The sequence below is a fragment of the Amia ocellicauda genome, chromosome 8, assembly GCF_036373705.1.
Source record: "Amia ocellicauda isolate fAmiCal2 chromosome 8, fAmiCal2.hap1, whole genome shotgun sequence".
NCBI lineage: Eukaryota > Metazoa > Chordata > Actinopteri > Amiiformes > Amiidae > Amia > Amia ocellicauda.
In genome coordinates, this window is record NC_089857.1 from 30,891,718 (window position 1) to 30,903,180 (window position 11,463).

Below are 11,463 nucleotides of genomic sequence, written 5' to 3' on the forward strand. Positions count from 1 at the left end.
AAAAACCTAGGTTACATTAAAACCCAGCACTTACCACAAATTCCAAATGTGTAACTTAAATGACGACGTCCTGTTTTCCAGTGTGTTTTTGCTTTTAGCAAATTGAAAAGATGAGAAAGTACTTGGTTGGTAAATTAAGATTGACAGGTGGGTTGCAGTTTAGATTTAATGCAGGGCCAAAGACCAACGAGTCTTAATTGGTATGGAAACTCAAAGATAACACATATTGTATTGACTGTTCTTTGTAATGCTTTCTTTGTAACCTGTAAGCTGCCCTGGGTAAGGGGATCTGCTAATAAATAAATAAATAAATATCAATAATAAGCAGTAGTGCAACCAGATCATGAAATTATCAAAAAGCACTAATTCTCACTTTGCATGAGTGACTATTTTGTGGTTGTGCACTTGCTTGTGGTCCTGGGTAGTAAGATTTGGGCCTGTGCAGTCCAGACTCCTTGTGCTCTATAAACTTACTGAGATCCCAGTAGTTATTAGTTATGAAAAATAGTTATGAAATTGGTGTTACAAAGGGGGGTTATACAAATACAATGATCACATGTCAAGCAACACTTACACTTATCCATACTGTGATAAACCTATGTGAATAGGTTATAATGAATTCTATGTAGAATAAGAACTAGCTGTGCACCTTATGTTTAAAGCATTTATACACAGTTTGAAAGAGGTTTGGTAAAAAGCTTGGTTGCGGCTTTGGAGTGCAAAACCTTGCAGAAAACCAACTAGTCTATGCAGTTTAGTAACGATACAAACCTTGTAATAATGAATGCTATTAATAAGAAGAGAAAATGGGTCTGATTTGTACTCCCAGCTTCAACTCCTATCTCACAGAGGTCTTCAAATGTTTATCCTGACCTGAATAACCCAATTTGTTGTGGTTGTTTCCTTTATACTTTTTTCAGTACCGAATCTGCATTATTCTTCAATCTATGACTCACACTCCCAAACAAATACAGTGATACAGGTTTAAACTAATCTCTTTGTAAGTGGGTTGAATGGAAAATTAAATCATATGTGACTGACATGCAAAACACCCTAACCACTTTATGTATATACACTGCTCACAAAAATTAAAGCTAGGGTGTGCAATCTTTTCCAGAAACATTTTTTTTTATACTGGTTGAAAGTCTCTTCACATCCTGATAGCAATCAATAATTTAAGTGGTCTAAATGTAAAAATATAAATATTAAAAAAAATATAATATAATATATAATATAATATAAAAAAAAATATATATATATATATATATATATATATATATATATATATCTTCTGTGGAAAGGTCAGGACTAAAAAAATGATCGACCAATCATTGCATTCGGTCCGAATGTAATGATTTGATGTCCTTCCTGTCTGTCAATCTATATTTGCATACCGCCACGCAACTTGTTCACGCAGACAATCACACATCATCAGCGCGGGTTCTTTGACGCCGTGCAGAGCGAGCGAGAATTAACATTGACGTAGCTTTTCCATGCTGGAGGCAACTGCGGGACTCAAAGCGTCTGAAAAATGATTCCATGGTTGCTGTTTTAATTTTGGACAGGTAATTACAGTACATGGTTTGATTTGTTTTTGATATATTTTGTTAATGTAATGAAGTATTTAGCTCATGTAGTGGCACTTAGACTCTGCTCTGTGTGTTCATGTGTGATAGAGGAGGCGTGGCTTTGGAGACACCTCTGAAGCGAGGGCGGGCTCTGTGCTTTGAATGCTAGCATGCTGAGCAGGCCTGAGTGAGCGAGCGACGTGCGGACGTGACCGGGAGTCTCTGCGCCTCTGAAGTGCAGCAAGAGCAACAACAGCCACCCACACAGGAGCGCCTGCGCCGCGGATCTGCCTCCAAGAAGAGAAGCAAAAACAACAGCGGCACACAAAAGGGGAATACTGCTAATATGTCTTTTTCTAACGCCATTTACTGTTTGTCGTGCAGCATGTTTACCATGATTAGATCCGCCGACCAAAATTATATTTTTACTTGCACAAAATGCGTAGTTAATAAGGAGCTGGTGGAACGAGTACGCGTGTTGGAGGAGCACGTAGATATTCTTAGAAATATAAAAGAGGACGAGAATTGGCTGGACTCGGTCTGTAGAAACACGGATCCGTCCTCTGTAGCAGCGAGAGGCCACACCGGCACAGCAGCAGGATCGCTGGGTCTCTGTAAAGAGAGGCTCTAGAAGCACGAAATCAAGAGCTAGAGCTCCGGCGCGCCCATCTCCCATACGGACCGCAAACAGATTTGAACCCTCGGCGGCGTGACTGCTGAGAAGGGGCTCATTATTGAGACTCCATAATTAGAAATATAAAGATTGTGTCACCAGCAGTACAAGTAAAATGCCTCCCGGGAGCCAGAGTCTCTGACATCGAAGCTAAATTGGACGAACTGCCAGGCGGCGAAGTTTCTACTCTGGTTATTCACGCTGGCACTAACGATATTAGACATAGACAATCAGAGATTTTAAAAATAAATTTTACATCGCTATGCAAAACAGCGAAAAAACGATGTCAGAATATAATTGTCTCTGGCCCGCTACCAACATTACACAGAGGGGATGAGGCCTTCAGCAGGCTGTCCTCTCTAAATAGCTGGTTGACAAGCTGGTGTGCATCAAATTTCGCTTTTGTGAACAATTGGGATTGTTTTTGGGAAAGGCCTGGCTTATACAGAAGAGATGGGCTCTATCCGAGCTGGAGAGGAGCTCTAATGTTATCTGATAATATAGTTAGTTGTTTAAAAACGTGACTCCTCAGAGCACTGGTCAGGCTGCAGGCTCGCAGTCCTACACTGCAGTCTGCCTGTAACTACCAGCATAGCCTGACCCCGATCCTAGATCCCTGCCTGGGGGCATCCAATAAAGTACATAGTCCTGAGATTAAATCTTATACAAACAAAATTCCTTCCTCTCGGGGCCCTCGTTTCAACAATCTAATAAAAGTTAAAACTACAAGACAGAAGTTACCTGCTCACACTACTTCTCCCATGTATAAGCTTGCTGTCTTAAACATCCGCTCACTACCTAGCAAAGCAGCCTTAATAAATGACACCATAACTGACACACACACACATAGATGTGCTCACCTTGACTGAGACTTGGTTAAGACCAGACGACACTATTGCATTAGTAGATGCCTCCCCTAATGACTTCTCTTACTGCAAGAAGGCCCGTGCAACAGGCCGCGGGGGGGGGGGGGCTGGCCACCATCTACCGCACAGACCTGCAGTTGTCTACTAAGCCATTAGACAGCTTCACATCTTTTGAAATTCAACAGGTAGAATTTAGGCTTAATCCACCTCTCCAGTTTATAGCTATTTATAGGCCACCATGCCCCTATTCCTTTTTTATGACCAAATTTAGCAATCTCTTATCTGACTTAGCCATACATTATGATTAACTCATTATTTTGGGGGACTTTAACATACATATTGACATTAAAAACGACCCCCTCACTGTTAGTTTCTTGTCCCTATTGGAGTCTGTAGGTTTCACTCAGCATGTGTCAGGACCCACACATCGTCACAATCACACACTAGATCTAGTTATTACCCGTGGGGTACAGATTCACAACCTAATAATATCACCCCAAAACCAGATGATTTCCGACCACTGCCTTATTACATTTGAGCTGCCTGGAGTAGAATCAAACACACAGGAGAGGAACATAGAAACTCGCTGCCTAAATCCCACTGCTATTCATAAATTCACTACCCTGTTGCCAAATGCTGGCTTTATCAAAACAGGATCTGCAGATGAATTATTAAATAATTTCAACAATACATTAAGCACTGCTTTAGATACAGTAGCCCCATTAATGACACGACAAATTAAACCAACAAAACACTCACCATGGTTTGACGAACACACTCGCTCACGTAAAACAGAATGCCGTAGATGTGAGCGTAAATGGAGAGAAACAAAACTAGAGGTCTTCCACATGGCATGGAATGACAGTATAATAAGATACAAGCAGGCCCTGTCCTCTGCTAGGTCTGCCTACTATTTTAATTTAATAGAGACGCATAAGAATAACCCGCGTTTTCTTTTTAATACAATAGCGACACTTACTAACCATCAGGTAAAGCCTTCAGAGGTTATCCCCCCCAGTTTCACCTGTAGTGACTTCATGGATCATTTCAATAGCAAAGTTAATGGCATTAGAAAACAGATATAACCGGAAACATACACAGATAGTATAGCCGACACATGCAGTCCTTCACAGCCCCTGCCTACCTTGGACTCGTTTAACGTAGTAAATCGCCAGGAATTGGTCTCCTTAATTACTAAAATGAAAACAACAACCTGCGCACTAGACCCTATACCCACTAAACTGCTAAAACAATCTCTGCCATTAATTATTCACAGAATACACAATATTATTAATGTCTCTTTATCCTCAGGATCTGTTCCTGATTCATTTAAAATAGCTGTAATTAAACCACTTCTTAAGAAACCCAGTGCCGACCCTAACCAACTTAAACACTATCGACCTATCTCAAACCTTCCCTTCCTTTCTAAGGTTCTAGAGAAAGTAGTTGCAAACCAACTGCAAGCTTTTTTTAACCAATAATCATCTTTATGAAGAACTTCAATCAGGCTTCCGTTCTGGCCATAGTACAGAAACGGCCCTGTTAAAAGTATTGAATGACGTGTTTCAGTCCTCCGATGTAGGGCATGCCAGTGTTATTATTTTATTAGACTTAAGTGCGGCTTTTGACACAATCGACCACAAAATCTTGTTACACCGCTTGGAAAACCGTATTGGCCTATCTCGCAATGTGCTTTCATGGTTTAAATCATATCTCTCAAACAGACTCCAATATGTACAGATTAACGAGAACCACTCAAATTTAACTGCGGTTAAGTACGGAGTCCCACAGGGCTCAGTCCTCGGACGAATACTTTTTTCATTATACATGCTCCCTTTAGGTGATATCATTCGATGATATAATATTAACTTTCACAGTTATGCAGATGACACACAATTATATCTGTCAGTAAATCCTAACAACACCATAGACCTAGAAAAACTAATATGCTGTCTGTCTGAGATTAAAACATGGATGACAAAAACATTTCTTATGCTTAATTCTGACAAAACAGAAGTAATAATTTTAGGAGACAAAAATCTTAACTGTTCATCATGCACTAACAAAAATGAGTAATGATAACTTTAATTTCTCCCCTAAGGAGATGGCACGAAACCTGGGTGTAATCTGTGATCATAATCTATCTTTTGAATCACACATTAAGAATGTGTCGAGATCTTCCTTCCTCCATCTTAGAAACATTGCTAGACTAAGACAATTCCTCTCGTTACAGGACACTGAGAAATTGATACACACATTTGTTACATCTAGATTGGATTACTGCAATGCCATTCTGTCAGGCAGCACAAACAGAGCTATTTCTGCACTTCAGTTAGTCCAAAATGCTGCTGCAAGAATCCTAACAAACAAGAAACATGAACACATCACTCCAGTATTGGCTTCTCTTCACTGGCTGCCCGTGGACTACAGGATAGATTTTAAAGTGCTCTTATTAACATTTAAAGCACTAACGGGACTGGCACCTCCCTACTTAAAAGATCTCCTTATCGAATACACTCCAGGTCGGCCATTGAGATCACAGGAAGCCGGTTACTTAGCGCTCCCTACAATACACAAGAAAAGCGGAGGTGGTAGAGCATTCAGTTATAGGGCCCCGAAGCTGTGGAACGATCTTCCAGCCAATGTAAGAGATGCCTCCTCTGTCTTAGCCTTTAAATCACGGCTGAAGACTCATCTGTTTAGTCTCTGTTTTTCTAGCCCATAGTGCCGCCGGTGTGCCATGTACATGCAATTGCACAACTGTCTTTGGAAATGTCCTGCACTGCATGACCAGTATCTGAGCACGACTGCTCTCTTGTCTTCCAGCAACAGCCTCCTCTGAGGGTCCAATGAGGCCTCGTCCCCCACCATGGAAGTCTGATGAGGCACAACCCATCCCAGAAGCACCTCACCACGGAGGGTCAACGGGGCATCCACACCCAAGGTTTGATGAGCCATTGCAACCCAAAGCCTGTTGATGGTCCAAACCCTGCAGTGAGAGGCCTCCTCCAGAGGGAAGAGCACAGCCAGCAGCACCGATAAAGAACTTTCTGATCTCCTTGCTGCTGTAATAACTATACTGCCTGGAGGGGAGGCAACAATTAGGCCTAGGCCCTAAGCCGTGGACCCCCAGAGATTAATTTTCTCCTACATGCCATCCATAGGAGTTTTTTGTTTTTCTCTCCTCCGTGCCTAAATGGTTTATTTACTTAAATGTTCACTCACTTTATTATAGATCATGTAAAATGTTTACAGGTCTATATTTGATTTTATTGTATTTATGTTTTTTATTTTGTTATATGTTTGTTGTATGTTTACCAGTCTGTAAAGTGCTCTGTGGCAACCCTGCGAAGGGCGCTATACAAATAAAAATTGATTTGATTGATGCTAACTGCTAGCCTCTCTGGATTACACACCCTAGCTTTAAGGGAACACTTAAATCACACATTGGCTGAACGAAATATATTAAAGATCAGGATTTCATCCCAGTACCTAACAGCAGTCAGGGTACCGTTGGCTAGCACTTGGAGGTCTGTGTGACCCTCCAAGGATATGCCTCTCCAGACCATCACTGACCCACCGCCAAACCGGTCATGCTGGATGATGTTACAGGCAGCATAACGTTCACCACGGTGTCTCCAGACTCTTTCACGTCTGTCACATGTGCTCAGTGTGAACCTGCTCTCATCTGTGAAGAGAACGGGGCGCCAATGATGGACCTGCCAATTCTGGTGTTATCTGGCGAATGATAAATCAACTTGCATGGTGCTGGGCTGTGAGCACAGGTCCTACTAGAGGACGTTAGGCCCTCATGCCACCCTCATGGAGTCTATTTCTGACAGTTTGGTCAGAAACATACACACCATTAGCCCACTGGAGGTCATTTTATAGGGCTCTGGTAGTGCTCCTCCTGTTCCTCCTCGCACAAAGGATTAGATAACGGTCCTGCTGCTGGGTTGATGCCCTTCTACGGTTGACGCCCGTCTCCTCCATGCTCTTTGCTCTTGAGACTGTACTGGGAGACACAGCAAACAGCACGTATGGATGTGCCATCCTGGAGGAGCTGGACTACCTGTGCAACATGAATGACACTAGCAAAACGCAAAACTAGAGAAGAATCAGTCAGGAAGGATAAGGAGAGCGCAATGTCTGTGGCCACCACCTGCAAAACCATTCCCTTTCTGAGGGTTGTCTTGCTGTTGCCTCTCCAGTGCATCTGTTGTCATTTTCATTTGCGTCAAAACAGGTGACATTGATTCACAATCGCTTAGGCTTCCTAACTGGACAGATTGATATCCCTGAAGTTTAATTGACTTGGTGTTATACTGTGATGATTACGTGTTCCCTTCATTTTTTTGAGCAGTGTATATATACACAGCAGCACTGTGTCCAGATTTCACATACACGATTTTTTAAACATATAGAAGAACAGAAATGTAAATTAGTATATTGTTTATATTATGTTCCATGGAAAAAAAAATTCAGACAGATAGAAACTGGACAAAGGCGGATGAAGATAGCCATTACAAATATCCAGTTTTCTTTGTCTGAAATGGCTTTTCTTTTTCTTTTTCTACAAAATGTAAGAAAATGTATTCTTGTTCAACACAATGCTGTGCAATCTATACAGATAAGACATTATTTTAATCTATTATGTAAAAATGTTATTTTGTGTATCAAACAATATTCATTATCAATGGTCATTAATGAGGTGATTGATATCACTAGTATGTTAGAGGTGAAATCAGAGCAAAAACATCCCAACTTCATAGATTAGGAGAAAGCTCAGGTCACACAAGTGGAGAACTCTAGCAAACAACGAAGATTATATTAGGAGGTCTGGGGTCTGGGGGGTCCCTTAAATGGAGGATGCAAGTCAACAGATTAGCTTGAAGATTACTGTATATTTAATCTGGTCTTCATAAACAACAACTTCCTGTCGACATTACTGAAACAACTGTACACAGGAGAAATACAAGCTTTGGTTTGACTGATAAATTATGTAACCTGTATGTCTGTCTACTCAGAAAGCATACTGTATCACAGTCCTTGCAGCTACACTTCAAAATCAGAGCCATGAAATGACAGAACAGTGTACAGTGGCTTTTAATAAAATTACAAATGTACTGGCATATTTGCACTTCATTTCTTTATAAAGGCTTATGGGAAATGCCTAAGTGTTTAAATTGATGTGTTTTTCTTTGTCTTTCTGGCAACAGCACCTCAAATAATAGAAATGAAAGGGATACAGATGAGGAGGGGCCCATTTGGTTGCATGCTCAAAGATAATTCATCCAAAGATTTAATTCAGCTGTTAATTGAAGGATCCTAGTATTTCTGCTTCAACAACATAACAGGGTATCATATTCCAGACTTCCACAATTTTCGTTGTAAAGAAGAGTCACCCATTTAATCATAAAAATACATCCTTTTTTCCCCACTTGAGTCCTCTTGTATACATGTCACTGTTCTGTGTGAATAAGTCTGATGGATTGACATCATCAATCCTTTCAGGATCCTGAATACTTCCATTAAGTTCCCTCAATCTTCTCTCTTACAGACTAGGGTTTCAATTGCTTGAATTTGGCTTTATCTAGAAATCAGGAATCAAGAACAGGAATCAACTGGATTGTTCTTTGAACTCATTTACTAGCAAGATGTATTTTTTTAGGTTAAATAATGTGGTCACAATAATTATTAACCACATTTCCCAGAATCCTTACACACCTGAGGGATAATTTTCAGCCATCTGCATTGTACAGGCCATGAAGTGAGAAACATGCCAATGTACCAGATCAGGACGGTGCAAAGGACATTAGAGCAGCAAGTCTCGACAGGGCGAGGGCACTTGGGAACTGTCGCCCGGGGGGGAGGGTGCAAATGAACGATTTGTCGACCTTCAATTGTCAAGCGGGGAAAGGGGATGGTGACTGGGGGTGGGGGGCACTACAGGAGAGCACTTTCTGGGTGTCAGGGCAAAGGGGTCTGTACCAGATAAAGCAGTGTTGATGTCTGTCCATTTCTGTATTTGGTTTTAAATTAGTCACACAGGTCACACTTTAAAATATAGTGTCATGCACTTCATCTGAGTTCTGATGTTAATCACACACATATCAGGTTTATTTAAGGTTTAGGTTAGGGTTCATGTGCTCAACAACACAACTTAGATGAAGTGCATGACATATTCATGTGTTAATCCTGAGGTATTCATATATTAATTCATGAGGAATCACACCACCTTATTTTAAAGAGTTACCCATACATATAATGTGCTTTATGTCATCTCTGGTATCGGTTTGGTGAGTTCGAGTTTGCTTGTTTTTCTTAAGGTTCACAGAAATAAATTGGAGTATTTATTATGAAATTACATCTATATCTAAATAAATAGGGCGTAGTTAGACAGTGTACAAAATAACCTAGGCAGTGCAGCCAATTTAGTCTTTTTGTATAAACCATTCCTGGTGTTTCTGGAAATTAATTTCAAAGACTTTAAGCATACCTCCATAAATGCATTTTTTAAATAATTAGTTGTATACTATTTCATGTTCTTCCCCTTTTTAATGTCTGTCTCAGGCACTAAATACAATTTACAAGAGCACAAAAGCATGCAGCCCTGATGTTATTTCATTTATAACTTATTAGGTAGGAAACAAATTGCTCAGACGGTTTAAGCATCTTAAGTGCATTGATTAAATTGGTGCCCATTTCAGTCGGTCCTTTACTAGACACTGAAAGGGTGCAATACTTGATATATTCCACTCTCTCATGCAGTGTGACCTCTCAGAAAAGGTCACAGCAAGAAAAGGCCACAGAAAAGGTCACAGCAAATGACAGAACTGACAAATATGTAAATAAAGGAGCCGGTATGAAATCAATCACTATGTACTGATATTATATACAAATATTTGTAGCAATTTAAAAGTAACAACTGACATAGTTATACTTTACTTGAAAATGTGTACAATTGTCACAAAGGTAAGCAAAACAGGGTTTTTAATAGAAACTGTTAATTGGATGCACTGAAAACAATGATAATCGGAGAAGTATTCCTTCGAACATTACTGGAAAACAAAATGATAGTCGAGAATTAATATTATTGAATGTTAACTGTTGGTTCACTTCTGTATGAAAATGTATGCCTCTCTGCATGATTAAATTAGTTGGGATGCATAAGAATACCAGATATCAACATACAGTTTAATATACTTTTAAGTTTATATAATAATATTAATGTATTTTAAGATGATTTTATCTGTATAGTATAAACAATTTTAAGTCTGAAGCCTGTCGTGCGGTTAAAAAACAGATTTCACAAACCCATTTATTTGTCAAAAGTTACTTTTGAATTTGCTTTAAAAGGTTCATTTTGAGCCAAATAAAACAATTCTGTATTACAGTTTACATGAAGTCCATACATTTTGCAAACATTTATGAAACCTTGCAGTACAAACAAAGTTTTTGAGTTTTCATTTTCACAAACAGCTGCATTATTGTAATCAAACATCAAAACACTGGCAGGATATTTAATAGAAACATTTCACATGTTTGATAGCCAAGATAGATGTAAGCCATAAACAGAGACCTAAATAAACAAAAAATACCCTGGAACTATCTTCTCCCACACTAATACTGCAACAACACAGTAATCCTCGTAAACAGACTAGTGCTGGCCTGCTGTTTCTCATATGTATACTGCTACAATGATTTTCAAGAGGATTGTTATGAACAGTCATAGTACGTATGTAATTAAAGCATTTTTTTTCACAGTCTAAGCTTTCACACATGAGCACTTTACAAAATGTTACAGAGATTATTTTTGACAGCTAAACCACTGTAATATTCTTGAGGCCTCTTGACAATATTGAAAACATCCTCCTTAGCCGTCTGTCTTCCAGAGTAATTGCTACATATCTGTTATTACAGAATGACCAGTGGTCTCATAAATAAAACAGCTTCACAGTTTTTCTTACCTCCTGTGTGGTGCTAATATTTCACTGGAAACAGTTTTACTGTGTTGCTTGAAGCAAAAGTAATGTATTGACATTTACTTAATTTTTAAACATTTCTTGCAGACTGATGGATTCCTCTGTAACTCTATAACTCATTATTAGCCAAGTTAACATCTCCAAAACATTGCTTTTGATTTCTTTTTAATTACTTTATTCATTAAAACATTTTTTTTTTTTTTTACAGTTTGGGTTTATCCTAGCCTACGGCCATGCTCAGAACAGCTTTTAATTGAACTATAGTGCTATTGCAATGGTTAGATGTTTTTCTTCTAAATTAAATAAGCATCAACCTTACAGACATCGATAACATCAACATCAACTGTTTAAATGTCTTACAGTTTTAAAGT